Source organism: Heterodontus francisci, chromosome 2 (assembly GCF_036365525.1).
Source record: "Heterodontus francisci isolate sHetFra1 chromosome 2, sHetFra1.hap1, whole genome shotgun sequence".
NCBI classification, from domain to species: Eukaryota; Metazoa; Chordata; class Chondrichthyes; order Heterodontiformes; family Heterodontidae; genus Heterodontus; species Heterodontus francisci.
The window spans coordinates 48,632,709-48,651,444 of NC_090372.1; the positions used below are offsets into that span (position 1 = coordinate 48,632,709).

Sequence of the window (18,736 nt, forward strand, 5' to 3'; positions counted from 1 at the left end):
CACTAATATCCTTTAGGGAAGGAAATCTGCCGTCCTTACTTGGTCAGGGCGGCACATGACTCCAGACCCATGGCAATGTGGTTGATTTGGAGCAGCTTTCTGAAATGGCCTAGCAAGCCACTCAGTTGTATCAAACTGCTGCAGTAAAGTTAGAGTCATAGAGTTTTACAGCACAGAAACAGGCCCTTCAGCCCAACGCGCCTGTGCCGACCATCAAGCACCCGTCCAAAACTAATCCCACTTCCCCGCAGTTGGCCTGTAGCCTTGTATGTTATGGCATTTCAAGTGCTCATCTAAATACTTTTTAAATGTCGTGAGTGTTCCTGCCTCTACTACCCCTTCAGGTAGTGTGTTCCAGATTCCAATCACCCTCTGGGTGAAAAAATATTTCCTCAAATCCTCTCAAAACCTCCTGCCCCTTACCTTAAATCTATGCCCCCTAGTTATTGACCTCTCCGCTAAGGGAAAAAATTTCTTCCTCTCTATCCTATCACTGCCCCTCATAACTTTGTATACCTCAATCAGGTCTCCCCTCTGCCTTCTCCGCTCCAAGGAAAATAACCCCAGCCTATCCAGTCTCTCTTCATAACTGAAATGCTCCAGCTCAGGCAACATCTTCGTGAATCTCCTCTGCACCCTCTCCATTGCAATCACATCATTCCTACAGTGTGATGACCAGAATGGTACACAGTACTCCAGCTGTGGCCTAACCAGCATTTTATACAGCTCCGTCATAACCTGAACAAGAATAAAATCGGACAGACCACCAGGCATCGACCTAGGCACCGGAAACGACAATGGCAAACCCTGCCCAGTCGATCCTGCAAATTCCTCCTCACTAACATCTGGGGACTTGTGACAAAATTGGGAGAGCTTGTCAGACTAGTCAAGCAACAGTCTGACATAATGATACTCACCGAATCATACCTTACAGCTAATGTCCCACCAGCAGGGGATGATCGCTGCTGATTGCATCATTTGCAACTCGTCAGGTACTGAAGCAGTCTGCATCCACATGCAGCAAGACCATTCAGACTTGGGTTGATAAGTGGCAAGTAACATTTTCGCCACACAAATGCCAGGAAATGACCATCTCCAATAAGAGAGAATCTAACCATTTCCCCTCATTACTCCCGGTGCGATGTGCTAGTGACTATAGTTTTTAGTTTTAGTTTTAGAGATATAGCACTGAAACAGGCCCTTCGGCCCACCGAGTCTGTGCCGATCATCAACCACCCATTTATACTAATCCTATAGTAATTCCATATTCCTACCACATCCCCACCTGTCCCTATATTTCTCTACCACCTACCTACACTAGGGGCAATTTATAATGGCCAATTAACCTATCAACCTGCAAGTCTTTGGCATGTGGGAGGAAACCGGAGCACCCGGAGGAAACCCACACAGACACAGGGAGAACTTGCAAACTCCACACAGGCAGTACCCAGAATTGAACCCAGGTCGCTGGAGCTGTGAGGCTGCGGTGCTAACCACTGCGCCACTGTGCCGCAATTATAGAAATAGGAGGATAGAGTAGGTGAATGTGTGGCTGAAGAGATGGTGCAGGAGGGAGGGCTTGAGTTTCCTGGATCACTGGGTCTGGTTCTAGTGAAGGTGAGACCTGTACAAGTCAGATGGTTTGCACCTGAACCAGAACTGGACCAACATCCTTGCAGGGAGGTTTGCTAATGCTATTGGAGGGGGCAGTTTAAACTAATTTGGCAGGGGGATGGGATACAGAGTGGAGGTACAATAGGGGGTGATGCACAGCCAAATATAGAAGAGAAACTAAGTCAGTCTGGAAGGCAGAGCAAATATAGACCTGTTAAGGCACAAGCAAATAATGCAAGGCTGGATTGCATCTATTTTAACGCAAGGAGTCTTACAAGTAAGGCATATGGGATCCTGGGCTTTATAAATAGAAGCATAAAAGTATAAAAACCAGCAAGTTGTGCTAAACTTATATAAATCAATTGTTTGACCCCAGCTGAAGCAATGTGTCTAATTCTGGGCTAATTTTAGGAAAGACGAGAAGGCTTTGGAGAGGATCCAGAAGAGAATTACTAGAATGATTCCAGGGATGAGGGATCACAGTTTTGTGGATATACTGGAGAAGCTGGGGTTGTTCCCCATAGAGAAGGGAAGGCTAAGAGGAGAGTTGATAGAAGTGCTTAAAATCATGAAGGGTTTAGAGAAATAAAGATAAAGGCTGTGAAATTTGGCATCGTAGCACCTGATTGTTCAGCGCCGTGAGTGTCGTTTTGCCTCTAAAACAGCATTTACACTTCTGTTGCTAGGTGCAGCGCACACCACATTGGTGAGGCCATCGAGTTGCATGCAGGGAGTGTCCACCAGGAGTCTGCAGAGTGTGACATCAATCAGCATGCAAAGCTGATTTGATGCCAGTGCTGCTATTTTGGAGTTGAATGCTTCAGCTAACGTTGTCTCTTAAACACGTACAGTTGAACAATTGAGCAGCAGGAAGAATCCTCCCTCCACCACTGCTATTTAGAGGGATCCTCAAGTACTTTCAGATTAGTTGCTGATTGATTTCTACTGACTGTTTCTGCAATTGTACAACCATTTAGAGATTTCCAGAGTTGTTTAAGTTTGCTGAAGTTCACAGGGAGTGGTATGGAATGTGCTGCAGGATTTTGTCCTGACTTCAAGGATTCTGCACAAACCATTTGTTCCCAGACATGGGTGTAACGGTTTACATCCCCCTTGGCCGACAGCATGACAGAAAGAATGAGTAGAGGCAACACAGAGCAGGACAGACTGCTAGAAGAATGAGGAGGAGGAGGGGGAGAATTACTTTCAACAGGAGGCCATATCCGTCCAGGATGTTCAGGGAGCAATTCTACCTGAACCTCAGCGAGAAATAGTATCTGCACTTCGCTAAGACTTCTCTCTGAAATCTGCTTCCTGCTGCAGCCACAATTGCAGCCTTAGAGCAAGATGAGGACAGCATTGCCAGTGGCTGTGAAGGTGACTGTGGCCATGAACCTTTATGTGTCCTGCTCCTTCCAGATTGGAGCAGGCCATATTTATAATATATCCCAATTTGTCGTCCACTAATGCATAATGGAGGTCACGGAGGCTAAGAGAGCTGGATACATTTCATTCTATCTTGCCAGAAAGATGCACGCAAAATGAGCACAAAGCTTCATCAGGCTTGCCCATGGTGGAGAGTGCCATTGACTCCACTCACGTCTCTTTGTTGGTGCTGCTTGCCAACTTTTGAGATGAAGGACAACTGGAAAGGATTCCACTTCCACAACATACAGCTGGTGTGTGACCAAGGACAGTGCATCATGCAGGTCAATGACCGGTTTCATGGCAGCAGTCATGATGCTTTCATTCTGTAGCAGTCTGTTGTACCATCTGCATCTGAAACATCACAGCAAACCAAAAGGTGGATACTGGGTGAAATAGGCTATCCACTGACCACATGGCTCCAAGAACATTCCGGCATAGTGCTGAAGACTTGTGCTCCAGACCTAACCACACCCCTAGCCAAGCTGTTCCAGTACAGCTACAATACTGACATCTACCTAGCAATTTACAAGATTGCCCAGATATGTCCTGTCCACAAAAGCAGAGCAAATCCAATATGACCTATTACCACTCCATCGGCCAATTCTCAATCATCAGCAAAATGATGGAAGGTGTTATCTACAGTGCTATCAAGTAGCACTAACTCACCAATAACCTGCTCACTGATATTCAGTTTCTCCTCCCATTACTTATTTAATTGTCTATCACCATCCATGACTTGATGTGGTAGGACTGCAGAGCTTTGATCTGATTTGTTGGTCATGTGATTACTTAGCATGCTTCTTCCAGCAGGACCACTCACCTTCAAACCTCATTACAGCCTTGGTCCAACATGGACTAAAAATCTGAATTCCAGAAATGAGCTGAGAGTGATTGCGCTTGACATCAAGGCAGCATTTGACCAAGTGTGGCATCAAGGAACCCTAGCAAAATTGAAGTCAATGGGAATCAGGGGAAATTCTCTCCACTGGCTAAAGTAATGCCGAATGCAAAGTTGTGGTTGATGGAGGTCAATCATCTCAGCCTGAGGAAATTGCTGCAGAAGTTCTTCAGGAAAGTATCCTAGGCCCAACCATCTTCAGCTGCTTCATCAATGACCTTCCCTCCAACATAAGGTCAGGAGTGGGAATATTCGCTGATGATTGCACAGTATTCAGTACCATTCGCAACTCCTCAGATACAGAAGCAGTCTGTGCCCACATGCAGCAAAAGCTGGACAACATTCAGACTTGGTTTGAAAAGTGGCAAGTAACACTCATAACACACAAGTGCCAGACAATGACCTTTTGCAACAAGAGAGAATCTAACCACCTCCCCTTGATTTTCAATGGCATTACCATTGCTGAATCCCCCACTATCAACATCCTTGGGGTCACCATTGACCAGAAACTTAACTGGACCAGCTACATAAATATTGTGGCTACAAGAGCAGGTCAGGGTCTGAGAATTCTATGGTGAATAACTCACCTCCTGACTCCACAAAGCTATTCACCATATACAAAGCACAAGTCAGGAGTGTGATAGAATACTCTCCACTTGCCTGGATGAGTGCAGCTCCAACAGCACTCCTTGCAGGACAAAGCAGCCCACTTGATAAACACCCTATCCACCACCTTAAAAAGCACTCACTCTCTCCACCACTGGTGCACAGCGGCAACAGTGTGTACGACCTACAAAATGCACTGCAAAAACTCACCAAGTCACCTTCAACAGCAACTTCCAAACCTGTGACCTCTACCACCTAGAAGAACAAGGGCAGCAGGTGCATGGGAACACCAGCATCTGCAAGTTCCCCTCCAAGTCAAGTAATATCTTGACTTGGAAATATATCACTGGCTCTTCATCGTCACTTAGTAAAAATCTTGGAAATCCCTCCCCAACAGCACTGTGGGTGTACTATACCACATGGACTTCAATGGTTCAAGAGAGCGGCTCACTACCACCACCTTCTCAAGGGCACTTAGGGATGGAGAATAACTGCTGGCCATGCCAGCAATGCTCACAGCCCACAACTGAATAAAAAAATATTTGCAGCTCCCACCTCAAAACTATCGTCTGAAGTATGCACAGTGCTGGCATCTGAGCTGGTTGCTGCGAATGTCAGAGTGAGTGATGGTGTTTCTTCTTCCTCACTGTCTTCCTGCTCTTCCAGCTCCTTCTCTTCTCCCACTATCTGGCCAGTTTACAGATTTTGGTTATCTGAAAGGAAAAAGGCACTAGGGTAGGGTTGTGGTGAGGCAAGTGGTGAGGGGAAAGCAAGAGATGCATCCTTTTACACCATCTGCAGCTTGTAAATCAGAAGAGATTGTGGGATGAAGGGGAAATGGGATGTGAGAAGGAAGATTAGGTATGAGCATGGCTTCAGCCCCGCTGCTGGCTACAGCCTCAGTCATGGCTGCTCCAATGAAGGTGAGTACCATCTCCTCCATGGAGGTAAAGACAGGCAGCTTTGCTTATTCAACCCTTCCCCAACTCCCTGCCTCCAGTTAGCTGCTGCTGCTTGTAGTTATGTACTACCTTGATCTGCAACAGATTGTGAAATGTGTTTATGTTTATGTTTAGAGATACAGCACTGAAACAGGCCCTTCAGCCCACCGAGTCTGTGCCGAACATCAACCACCCATTTATACTAATCCTACACTAATCCCATATTCCTACCACATTCCCACCTGTCCCTATATTTCCCTACCACCTACCTATACTAGGGGCAATTTATAATGGCCAATTTACCTACCAACCTGCAAGTCGTTCGGCTTGTGGGAGGAAACCGGAGCACCCGGAGGAAACCCACGCAGACACAGGGAGAACTTGCAAACTCCACACAGGCAGTACCCAGAATTGGACCCGGGTTGCTGGAGCTGTGAGGCTACAGTGCTAACCACTGTGTTATTGAGTGTGAACAGCAGTGATCCCAGTGCTGATCCTTGTAGAACACCACTTCCCACCTTCTGCCACATTGCATAACTATCCTTTATTCCAACTTTCTGCTTCCTATATTGAAGCCAGCTGGCAATCCATTCTGCCACTTGTCTCCTAACTCTGCATTCTCTGACCTAATTCATTAGTCAATTATGGGGCACTTTATCGAAGGTCTTTTGAAAATTCAAATAAATTACATCTACTGCATTACCTTTGTCTAATTTATCTGTTATCTCCTCAAAAATTTCAATAAAGTTGGTCAAGCAAGATTTTCCTTTTTGAAATCTATGCTGACTATTATTATTATATTTTTCTTTTCTAGATGTTCTTCTATTCTCTCCTTTAGTAGGGATTCTATTATTTTTCCTACCACGTATGTTAAACTGACTGGTCTATAATCCCCTGGGCAGGTTCTGTCCCCCTTCTTGAATATAGGAATTACATCAGCTATCTGCCCATCTTCTGGCACTACACCTTTTTTAAATGAATTATTAAATATGTGTATTAATGCCTCTGCTTCCATAGATTCTTTGAAAATGTGTGGATGCAATCTAGCCGGACCAGTGGCTTTATCTTCTTTGAGTTTGATTAGTCTATTCAATACATCTCTTTTTAAATTTTAAATGCAATTATCTTATTGCTCATCTCATCATTCAATGTAATGTCTACCTGTTCTATCTCCCTGGTAAACACTAAAGCAAAATAATTATTTAATATTTCTGCCATCTCTCTGTTGTTACTTGTGGTGTTATCCTGTCTATCATTTAATGGTCCTATTCCCATCATAGCCTTCCTTTTTTATTGATGTGCCTGCAAAATACCTGACTATTTTGTTTTACGTTCTTTGATAATTTAATTTCATAGTTCCTCTTTGCCTTCCTAAATGTTATTTTGACTTATCTTCTAATCTCATTGTATTTTCTCTTTTCATGCACTTCTCTGCTCTCTATGTACTTAATGTGTGCCTCTTACCTAACCCTTAATTGTTCCCTGTTACGACCAGGTGAGAAAAGGGTTTAGGGGTTCCCTCTCAGCCTTTGCCTGGTTTAACAGTAACAGAGTTTAATTTTTAAAAACACTGTGTTGTAGCTCCCCCTCAGTGAATTCTTGTTCACCTCCTGCCAATTGTAAGGCAAAGAAATCAAATAGACAGGTTTTCTGAGATTTAAACACGAAAGATGGAAGTTCATTAATCTTAAACACTAATTCGGGTAACAGCTATGAATATGTGACGTGACCGCGCTAGCATGCATACACGATAAATATACACGCAGATAGAGACAAAAAAAGTAAAGAATAAAGGGGAAAAGTTTGAGGCAATAGATGGATTGTAGTTACCGTCCTTTGGGTTTGATGTTGAGTCTTTGGTTGCTGGTAAGTCGTGCTGTTCATTGGGGCCCAGTGCACGCTTTAACTTGTTTTGATGTAGCAGTATTTTCTCTCGAGGTTTATCTGTCTTCAGTGGGTCCAGAGGCTTGTGAGAAAGCGAGAGACAGCCAGCCAGGAGAGAGGCTGTCTTGTTCCAGGTTCAGTTACAATCGGCAGTCTGATGAAACTGTCCTGTGAGCACAATTCACAAAGCCTGGACCAGCAGGTTAGTCATGTTTAATCACTTCTGCATTTGTGGATTCCAAAGCTCTCGGTGGGGGGTGGTGTAGTGCTGACTCTTACCCCAACAAGGTGTGGATCACCATTGCCCAGCCCAATCTCTGTTAATTGAATCAGTGAGCAATTCTTTTGTCTCTCCAAGCACTGTCTCTTAATATGCAAATATCCTCCAGCCAAGTGTCTGGTGATCTCTTGTAAAACAAGCTCCAGCAACAGTTTAAAATTAATGTTCATATGACAAAATTAATATGCCTCATTCTTGGCAGGTGGGGGTCTTCATGGCATTCCCTTATGTCTTAATTCATCCATGGAGTCTGACTAGTGTTTAATTTGTTCTTTTCTTTTCATGGAATATATTTTTCCTGCACTTTAAAAAAATTCTTTCATTAGATGTGAGCGTCGCTGGCAAGGCCAGCATTTGTTGCCCATCCCTAATTGCCCTTGAGCTGCCTTCTTGAACTGCTGCAGTCCATCTCGTGTAGGTACACCAACTGTGCTGTTAGGAAGGGAGTTCCAGGATTTTGACCCAGTGACTGTGAAGGAACAGCAATTTAGTTTCAAGTCAGGATGATGAGTGCTTTGGAGGAGAACTTGCAGGTGGTGGTTTTTCCATGCATCTGATGTCCTTGTCCTTCTAGGTGGTAGAGGTTGTGGGTTTGGAAAGTGCTGTCAAGGGAGGCTTGGCGAGTTGCTGCAGTTGCATATGGTACACACTGCTGCCACTGTGCATCAGTGATGAAGGGAGTGAATGTTTAAGGTGATGGATAGGGTGCCGATCAATTGGGCTGCTTTGTCCTGGATAGTGTTGAGCTTCTTGAGTGCTGTTGGAGCTGTGCTCATCCAGCCAAGTGGAGGGTATTCCATCACACTCCTGACTTGTGACTTGTAGGTGGTGGACAGGCTTTGGGGAGTCAGGAGGTGAGTTATGCGCTGCAAAATTCCCAGCCTTTGACCTGCTCTTGTAGCCACAGTACCTATATGGCTGGTCCAGTAAAGTTTCTGGTTAATGGTAGTTCCCAGGATGTTGATAGTGGGGAATTCAGTGATGGTAACACTCCTGATTTGTGCAGTGTAAATGGCAGACAGGCTTTGAGAAGTCAGGAGTTGAGTTACTTGCCAAGGAATTTATGTGGCTGGTTGATGGTGGGGGATTCAATGATGGTAATGCTTCTGAATGTCAAGGGGAGATGGTTTGATTCTCCCCTGCTGGAGATGATTATTGCCTGGCCCTTGTGTGGCACGAATTTTACTCACCACTTGTCAGAACAAGTCTGAATATTGCTCAGGTCTTGCTGCATGTGGACACGGACTGCTTCAGTATCTGAGGAGTCGCGAATGGTACTTAACATTGTGCGGTCATCAGCGAACATCCCCACTTCAAACCTTATGATGGAGGGAAAGTCATTGATGAAGCAGCATGGTGGTTGGGCCTAGGACACTACCCTGAAGAGCTCCTGCAGTAATGTCCGGGGGCTTAGATGTTTGGCCTCCAACAACCACAACCATCTTCTTTTGTACTAGGTATGACTCCAACCAGTGGAGAGTTTTCCCCCTGATTCCCATTGACTTCAGCTCTGCTAGGGTTCCTTGATGTCATACTCAATCAAATGCTGCCTTGATGTCAGGGACAGCAACTTTCTCCTCACATCTGGAATTCAGCTCTTTGTCCATGTTTGGACCAAGGCTGTAGTGATGTCAGGAATGGAGTGGCCCTGGCAAAACCCTAATTGAGCACTGGTGAGCAGGTTATTGCTGAGTAGGTAGTGGCTTGATAGAACTGTTGATGACACCTTCAATCACTTTGCTGATGATCGAGAGTAGAGTGATGGGGCTGTAATTGGCCAGATTGGATATGTTCTGCATTTTGTGGACAGGATATACCTGGGCAATTTTTCACATTGTTGGACAGATTGTTGTTGTAACTGTGCTGGAGCAGCTTGGCTAGGAGCGCAGCTGGTTCTGGAGCACAAGTCTTCAGTATTACTGCCAGGATGTTGTCAGGGCCCATAGCCTTTGCAGTATCCAGTACCTTCAGCTGTTTCTTGATATCACGTGGAGTGAATCGAATTGGCTGAAGACTGACATCTGTGATGCTGGAGATCACAGAAGGAAGCCGAGATGGATCATCCAGTCAGCACTTCTGGGTGAAAATGGTTGCAAATGCTTCATTTTTGTTTTTTACACTGATGTGTTGGGCTTCCCCATCATTGAGGATGAGAATGTTTGTGGAGCCTATTCCTCCAGTTAGTTGTTTATTTGTCCACCACCATTAATGACTGGATGAGGCAGGATTTCAGAGCTTTGATTTTATCTGTTGATTATGGGATCGCTTAGCTGTCTATCCCATAATGCTTCTGCTGTTTAGCATGCATGTAGTCCTGTGTTGTAGCTTCACCAGGTTGCCACCTCATTTTTAGGTATGCTTGGTGCTGCTCTTGGCATGCTGTCCTGCACTTCTCATTGAACCAGGGTTGATCCCCTGGCTTGATGGTAATGGTAGTGTGAGGGATATGCTAGGCTATGAGGTTACAGATTGCGGTTGAATACAAATCTGCTGCTGATGGCCCATAACACCTCATGGATGCCCAATTTTGAGCTGCTAGATCTGTTCTGAATCTATCCCATCTAGCACAATGGAAATGTCACACAACATGATGGAGGGTATCCTCAGTGTGAAGACAGGACTTTGTCTCCACACTGTGCGGTGATCACTCCTACCAAACTGTCATGGACAGATGTATCTGCGACAGGTAAATTGGTGAGGGCAACGTTAAGCAGGTTTTTCCCAAGTGTTGGTTCCCTCATCACCTGCCGCAGGCCCAATCTGGCAGATAGGTCCTTCAGGACTCAGCCAACTCAGTGACTAGTGATTCTACTGAGCCACTCTTGGTGATGAGCATTAAAGTCCCCCACCCATAGTACATTCTGTGCCCTTGCTACCCTCAGTGTTTCTTCCAAGTGGTGTTCAACATGGGGGAGTACTGTTTCGTCAGCTGAGGGAGCATGATAGGTGGTAATCAGCAGAAGGTTTCCTTGCCCATGTTTGACCGGGTGCCATTACACTTCATGGGATCTGGAATCAATGTTGAGGATTCCCAGGGAAACTCCCTCCCGACTGTATACCACTGTGGCACCACCTCTGGTGGGCCTGTTCTGCTGGTGGGACAGGAGATACCCAGGAATGGTGATGGAGGAGTCTGGGACATTGACTCTAAGGTGTGGTTTGGTGAGTATGACGATGTCAGACTGTTGCTTGACTAGTCTGTGGAACAGCTCTCCCAATTTTGGCACAAATCCCCAGATGTTAGTAAGGAAGACTTCGTAGGATTGACTGGGCAGGGTGTGCCATTGTCGTTTCCAGTGCCTATGTCGATGCCAGGTTGTCTGTCTGGTTTATTCTTTTTAGACTTTTCTGTAAGGGCTTGGTACAACTGAGTGCCCTGCTGAACATTGATTTAAATGTTTCCCATTGTTGTTCTACATTATTGTTTGCCAATATTGTTGTCCATTTTGTTTTCCCAAGTTCTATTCTCAGCCCCTCAAAATCAGCTTTTTTCCAGTCTACGAACCTGGTTTTTATCATACTTATGTCCTTCTCTATCATCATCTTAAAGCATATTATATGATGGTCACTATTAACTAGATGTTTCCCGACTTTTACTTCTCTATCTGCTCTGGTTCATTCCCCATTACTAGATCCAATGGCAAATTTTCCCTTGTTGGACTTTTTATATGTTAGGTTCAAAAGTAGTCCTGTACACATTGTAGGAACTCCATTCCCTTATCCCCTTTACCTTACCTACCTCTTCTATCCAATTAATATCAGGGTAGTTGCAATCCCCCATGATTATCATTCTATGTTTTTGACTCAACTTTCCAATTTGTCTGCATATTTCTTCTTCCACCTCCCTACCACTATTAGGTGGTCTGGAAACTACACTTATTATAGATTCTATTTTTGTCTTGCTGCTTCCCTTTTTTCTACTGCTATTATGTTATCTCTAATAAGTACAACTACTTCATCTTCTCCTTTGTCCTTTCTATCTTTCCTAAATATTTTATACTCTGTAATGTTTAATTCTCAGTCCTGATTTTTCTGTAGCCATGTCTCAGTAATCCCTACTATGTCTGGTTCCTCCCAACACACGATTGCTTCCAGCTCTGCTGTTTTATTACAGACAATGTGTGCATTGCTATACAGACATTTTAACTTATTTTAATAGGATTTCCTTTCACTTTATGTTTAACCATCTTTTTGGACTCCTATTCTATAACGCGATTTATTCCCTTGCCATCAGTGTCCTCCCTTACTTTATTCTTTCCTATGCTTTCCTTCCCAATTTTGTTAAGATATAGGCTGCTTATGTTTCTTGTAGCTCCCTTCCCCATTTACTAGTTTAAAGCCTTTGCCACCTCTCTATTTACCCTTTCTGCTGAGACTTGGGTCCTATCCTGGATCAGGTGAAGCCCATCCCCATCGGTACAGCTCCTTCCTCTCCCAGAGCTGATGCCAGTATCCCATGAAAAGGAACCCCTTTGTGTTAATTCTCCTGATCTGTCTGCTTCTAAGCCAATTTGCAAGTGGCTTGGGCAATACTCCAGAGATTATTACCCTTGAGTTCCTGCTTTTTACTTTAGAGCCTAACTATGATATTCCTTCAGCAGGACCTCCTCCCTGTTCCTATCTGTCGTTTGGTCCAATATGGACTATGACAACTGGATTTAACCCCTACCTTTCCAAGTTCCTCTCCAGCCACTGTGAGATATCCTTACTCTGGCAATGGGTAGACAACACACCCTTCGGGATTCTTGTTCTTGGCTGCGGAAGGTGCTATCTATCCCACTAATTATAGAGTCCCTTGTAATTACCACATTTCTATTCTGCTCTTCCCCCACCCCCCTACCTTGGACAGCCTTCTGAGCCATGGTGCCTTGGTCTGCATTGTAGCTGTCCTCCTTCCAGTCTTTCTCCTTGTCCTCACAGGTGGAGAGTACATTGTATCTGTTGGATAGGACCAGTGTCTGCAGGACCTCCTTCTCAACCTCTCCTAAATCCCTGCTACTCGGTTCCCTATCAATCACACCCTCACTTTCCTGAAATTGTGTTTTCCTCTGGGGTGTGGATAAAACGGTTCAGAAATTCCTCCCGCTCCTTCATGTGTCAGAGTATGTCCAACTCGTCCTCAAGCACAATGACTCTGAGCTGGAGAGATTCGAGATGGAGGCATCTCCTGCAGATGTGTTTGCTCAGGCAGTCTCACCATCCGCAAACGCCCACATTCTGCAGTCCGGACATACAATCTACTCTGCCATACCTTAGACTAGACTTATTTTATTTATTTAATTAATTAAAGTCTTTATTCAACAATTATTTGTTGTTATATTCAGTCGTTTAACATGTTAAGCTATAAACTTAATACAGTATTTATACTTACCTGGTCCTAGTTTAAACTACTGCTTTAGTTTAGAGAAAAAAAGAAACCTTAAAACCCAATCACTTACCTTATTACCTAACTAATGCCTCTGTACTTCAGCTGTCAGGTTTTGCGGTTTCCCATTTCTTCTCTCAGACCACTCCTTGTTTTGTGAAAGACCAGAACAGCCTTCCCTCACTGCACTGAATTCCCTCACTCACCAAATTCCCCGAGTTAAGTAAGTACTCTGTAAGGAAAGAGCAAGGCTGTGGGACTGTAGGACTAGTTCTTTCAAGATGCCAGCACAGGTGGGTCAAATGGCCTCCTTTTGTATTGTTAGCTTTTATTATTCTAAGATATTACACATTTCAGGTGTAAACATTTATATTTAATTATTTATGCCAATCCTTTGTGTCTTTAGTGCATTACACAGATGTTGCATGAATGGTATTAGAATGCAAGGCAGTGATCCTATTGAATGGGCTCAGGGCACATTGGTTTTTGCACCTTGTGGTGAGTGTGTGATTGAATGATTCCTCCAGTCACTAGTCTGGTATGTTGGGGCAACTTTGTGAGGCTCTGCTACGAGCATGGAGCCTTGCTAGTTGCAGGTATGGCTTGGAGGTAAGGCAATCTGGTAAATTTCATGATTGCATGCATAGATCCTGACTCGCTGGGAGAGCATACTAAGGATAATTTTCTGATGACAGTGGACGATTTTCCTATCACCAGAATGGGCTGGGGTAATTACTCCCATTGGGCAGTCATGTGTGCAGGAGCCCACAATTCTCCAACCACAACTGAAAAATCTTGGGTGGCACCTCTCCCATTTCCTGTTACACATTCCAAACGGGCAAGGGCCAATTCCAGGAGCACACGTTTGTCAAATGTACCCATGTGGCTTCAATTTTCTATGCCCATCACTAATGTACCAGTTCTATTTTCAATTTTTTGCGCTGTAGGCACTGCTTCCATGTATCTGCCACTGTTGCAAGTTGTTCACAATGACCATCATTGAATGATGTCACCAAAGAATTGTGAGCTATTGATACAAGATGATACACAAACACAGAGATTATCAGATTCTTTCAAATGGTGAAAACATTTGAATTCCCTTTCCTGTGCATAATATACCAAGATTGCTCTTTAGGTGTGCCATATATTGAATATTTTACAGCTGTTTTAGACTCTCCATTTCACCACCCCCAAATGCTTCCATGACATCCTTAGTTTACCTGCCTGCTCTAAAATCTTATTCCCCATTTATTCCTATTTCCTTTTGATTTTGCTTTCATCCATGCTAAAGATGCTGCAATTGGGTTGCCACTTTTAGTGGGTACGCAGAGAGTGAGACAGGAAAGATTCCAAGGGTGGACAGTAAAAGAAGAGGAGAGTAAGACCAGAGGGTTTGGGACAAATAGAAAAAGGATGAAGAGGGTCACTGAGGTGGGTGGTGAACAAGAAGATAGGGGGTTTGTCAAGTCTGAAGGACACTCGGTGCGCACAAGAAGAGGAATTGGAAAAAAAATTAAAAAATGGAGTTTGTTCTCCAAACCATCAGTTAGTTATTAATATATTAACATATTAACATAACAAACAGGCACTGTAAATGTCCAGATACATTAATATGCATTAATCCCTTATAAACAGCATCTGGGCGAACATTTTAAAATTAGTTTGTATCGATTTAGGACTGTCACTGTTCACTTCCTTTGTTTCCACCGATTTCCTTCATTTTTGCTTAAATTGATGCTGTGACTCTGTAAAATAGCAGGAAGTATGACTGTGCTTTATAAATGTCCTGCTAATCTGAAATTAAACAGAGTGTGACCCATTCCGCCCAGTTCCTGTTTGAACAACATCTGCAAGACAATGGCTCAATTTCCCCAAATTATTAACTGAACAAAGAATGCGTTGATCAAACGTGTTGCTAAAATATTGTTTTAGACAACACATCAGAATAAAGGTTACTCATAAATGTGTAATTGGAGCCTCCCAAAGCTCCAGTTGTCTTGAATGTTACAAAATTTACCTCAAGCAGCTTTGGAATATAAGAGCAATGGGGCCCATCACAGTTAGTTCAAACAAAAACGAGTATGAAAAAAACTAATTAAAATGCATTAAACATCAGAACTAAACTATATTGAATAGGCTATTCACTTATATTTTTTGTCAATAGCAAAGTTTTACAAAGCCCAATACTATCAACAGATATAAAACTAGGTTGCTAATCTCTCATAGTGTCATCTGCGGTTCAGTCGGTAACACTTTCAGCTGTGGATCAGAAGATTGTGGATTCAAGTGGCATTCCAGAGACTTCAGCACAAAATCTAGGCTGATGCTCTAGTGCAGTACCACGGGAATGCTGCAGTGTCAGAGGTGCTGTATTTAGGATGAGACATTAAAGCAAAGCCCTGTCTTCTTTCAGCTGGACGTAAAAGATCTCATAGCACTGTTTCAAAGAAATGCAGAGAAGTTCTGTCCAGTGTCCTGGCCAATACCTATCCCTCAACCAACACCTCCAGCAATAAAACCAGAAAGTGCTGGAAATACTCAGCAGGTCTGGCAGCATCTGTGGAGAGGGAAGCAGAGCTAATGTTTCAGGTCAGTGACCTTTCATCAGAAGTTCCCTAACAGTACTGTAGGAGTAATTTCACCACTTGGACTGCAGTGGTTCAAGAATGCAGTTCAACACCACCTTCTCAAGGGCAATTAGGGATGGGTATTGAATGTTGGCCTTGCCAGTGACACCCACAGCCGATGAATGAGTAAAAAAAAAATGATCACATTCAAATATTTAACGATCTTTTAACTTAACCTTTAAGGACTGGTTTGACTGCTGTGCATCTGAGAAAACTGATCACAGCATGTTTTGCACATGGTCAGTCGCAAACCAATTTGATGAAGGGGTTTAGAGCAGGCGTTGGTCCCCCAATTTGCATATGCCTGAAACCCACAGAGCAACCTAACCGATATGGCATGTGGTGCACTTCCACAATTTTGAGCCTTGCAGTGTCCATTTTTTGCCCGAAATGGGCACTGCTTTAAACAAATTTCTGGGCCTCTGCGTTCGAATAACATTCAACTGTGTGCTTGTAAACAATTTAGTAATTACATTTGGAAGAAGAGATTATGGCTGTGAAATTCAGTGCCTGAATTTTTGGTGCTACAGGTGCAGTTCAGCCTCAAAAATGGTATGCATGGCACGCACACACACTTCTGGTACTGGCCATGCTGAATGCCATTTTTGTGGGAGCATTAGCACACACAGTGAATGGCCACTGGAGGTAATCAGTGTAGGCAAATGGTGACCTCGAACAGCATGCAATGCTGATTTGATGCCAGCAGTAAGATTTTGGAGTTCAACACTCCAGCTAATGCTGTCTCTTAAACCTCACACTGCTGAACGCGAGGTCAGCATCAGGAAGGACCCCCTCACCAGTGCTGTTTAAAGGGATCATCACCTACTTTCAGTCTAGTTGGTGATTGATACTGTTACAACTGAGGCGGGAGCAATGCACTGTCAATTCAGTCCCATTACTCCACCGGTCATAGCATATTATTAAAGTTTTTCCACCTGCTGGAAATTAGCCAAATCAAACATTTTATTAACTCCCCAGAATAAACCAGGTATCTTTAAACAGCAACAAATTAACTATTTATTAATAAACTAAATCTTAAACCCTATTGAGATAAACCTATGTCTAAAAGTCTTTATAATGTATTTCTCTTAACCCAAATGCACACATACATATATTTAAAAAAACAATGGTTAACCGGTTTAAAAATGATGCTTCTTAGGAATAAATAAGTAGCTGTGTTGTAAGTCTTTATGGATTACGTTCACAGTTGGTGAGGTGTCCCAAAGTAGAAATCTCCAGGCAAATTTGACAGTCTACAACAGATAGGCATTCAAAGCACTTCAGTTGCAGCAGGCTCACATAGCTCTTTCAACAAGGAGTATAGCAACAGATCTATTTGGATTTTAAAATTGGTAGTCTTTCAGTAGAAACCTAACTCAGAATTCCAGCAAACACAAACAGACAACAGAGAGTCACTTCTGAGGCAAAAACTTCTTAGAGTTTGGAAATAAAAAAAGAATTTGCTACGTCCAACAATGCAAATGTTCTTTTCCAGGGTTTTTCCCTCCTTAGGCAATAATGGTGACGCCAAACTTCTGGGACACGGCATCTTAGAAACTCAGCACCTAGGGGTCACTATTGGACCCAAAAACGAAGGTGCAGCAAGAATAAGTCACATCGGCAATTTCCAATAGGGGTTCTGTAGGTCACCGGTGTTGAGTTGGGGGCACGGCAGGTTGCCGAACATCTCAGTGCCGTCCGTCACACTCGTGGCCAAGCCTGTAGGAATGTAGATTTTGTTCTAAGAGAGAGAAATCCTGAGTATTTCCAGCAGTTTCTGTTTTTTTTACTTCAGAGAACTTTCCTTCAGTGAGCACGCTTCACTGGACTCCAGATCAGACCGGTTATAGCCAGTCTTTCTACACAGTCAAAAGTTACAATACACCATGTGACCTCCTTTCTGTCCTACTGTTGCCTAGGAAACAGGTGCAGCTGCTTCCACACTGTGACCCTTAGTTTTTAAAGGCAGACTGTTTTTTTAAGCAGAACATTAAAGGCACACTGCTTTTAAACAGAGGAGAAAAAAACAGTTCCATGGCAGTACCTACTGGCTGTTGCTGAGATTGTAAAAATGGTGGGCTCCAGAGTTGTTTAAAGTTGATGAAGTCTACAGGGAGTGGTATGGCATGTGTTGAAGGACTTTGTCCCGAATTCAAGGACTCTGCACAAACCACTAACTCCCAGATGTGGATGTAGGAGTTTACATCCCTCTTGGATTCGAGAATGACAGTCAAAGTAAGCAGAGGTGACACAAAGCAGGACAAGCTGCAGGAAGAGAGAGAAGCAGGAGAGGGAAGAGGCCCTCAGCAGGTGGCCATATTCGTCTGAGTGCTAATGGAGCAATTGTCCTAACTGAAACTCAGCGAGGAACAGTGTCTCAGATGTGTCCACCTCACTAAGGAGATCGTCAATGAAATATGCCACTTGCGACAATCAAAACAGCAGCCTCAGAGCAGGGCAAGGACAGCATTGATAGTGGCTGTGAAGATGACCATTGCCATGAACCTTTCAGCGTCTGGCTCTTTCCAGACTGGAGCAAATGATATCGACATCATCACCCAGTTTGCCATCCACTATTGCATAACAGGGGAGGCGGTGGCGTAGTGGTATTGTCATTGGACTAGTAACCCAGAGACCCAGGGTACTGCTCTGGGGACATGGGTTCAAATCCCACCACAGCAGAAGGTGGAATTTGAATTCAATTAATAAAATCTGGAATTAAAAAGCTAGTCTAATGATGGCCATGAAACCATTGTCAATTGTTGTAAAAACCCATCTGGTTCATGAATGTCCTTTAGGGAAGGAAATCTGCTGTCCTTACCTGGTCTGGCCTACATGTGACTCCAGACCCACAGCAATGTGGTTGACTCTTACATGCCCTCTGAAATGGTCTAGTAAGCCATGCAGTTGTATCTAACCACTACGAAGTCAATAAAAAGGAATGAAACAGACGGACCACCCGGCATCGACCTTGGCACCGGAAACGACAACGGCAAACCCAGTCCTGTCAACCCTGCAAAGTCCTCCTTATTAACATCTGGGGACTTGTGACAAAGTTGGGAGAGCTGTCCCACAGACTAGTCAAGCAACAGC

At 43.8% G+C, this 18,736-nt stretch overlaps 1 long non-coding RNA gene across 1 annotated transcript in view; it reads left to right on the top strand.

Moving 5' to 3' along the window:
* The window catches only part of LOC137384300 (uncharacterized), a 232,187-nt gene that overhangs the window by 194,383 nt on the left and 19,068 nt on the right, over positions 1 to 18,736 (top strand). The window lies entirely within an intron of this gene.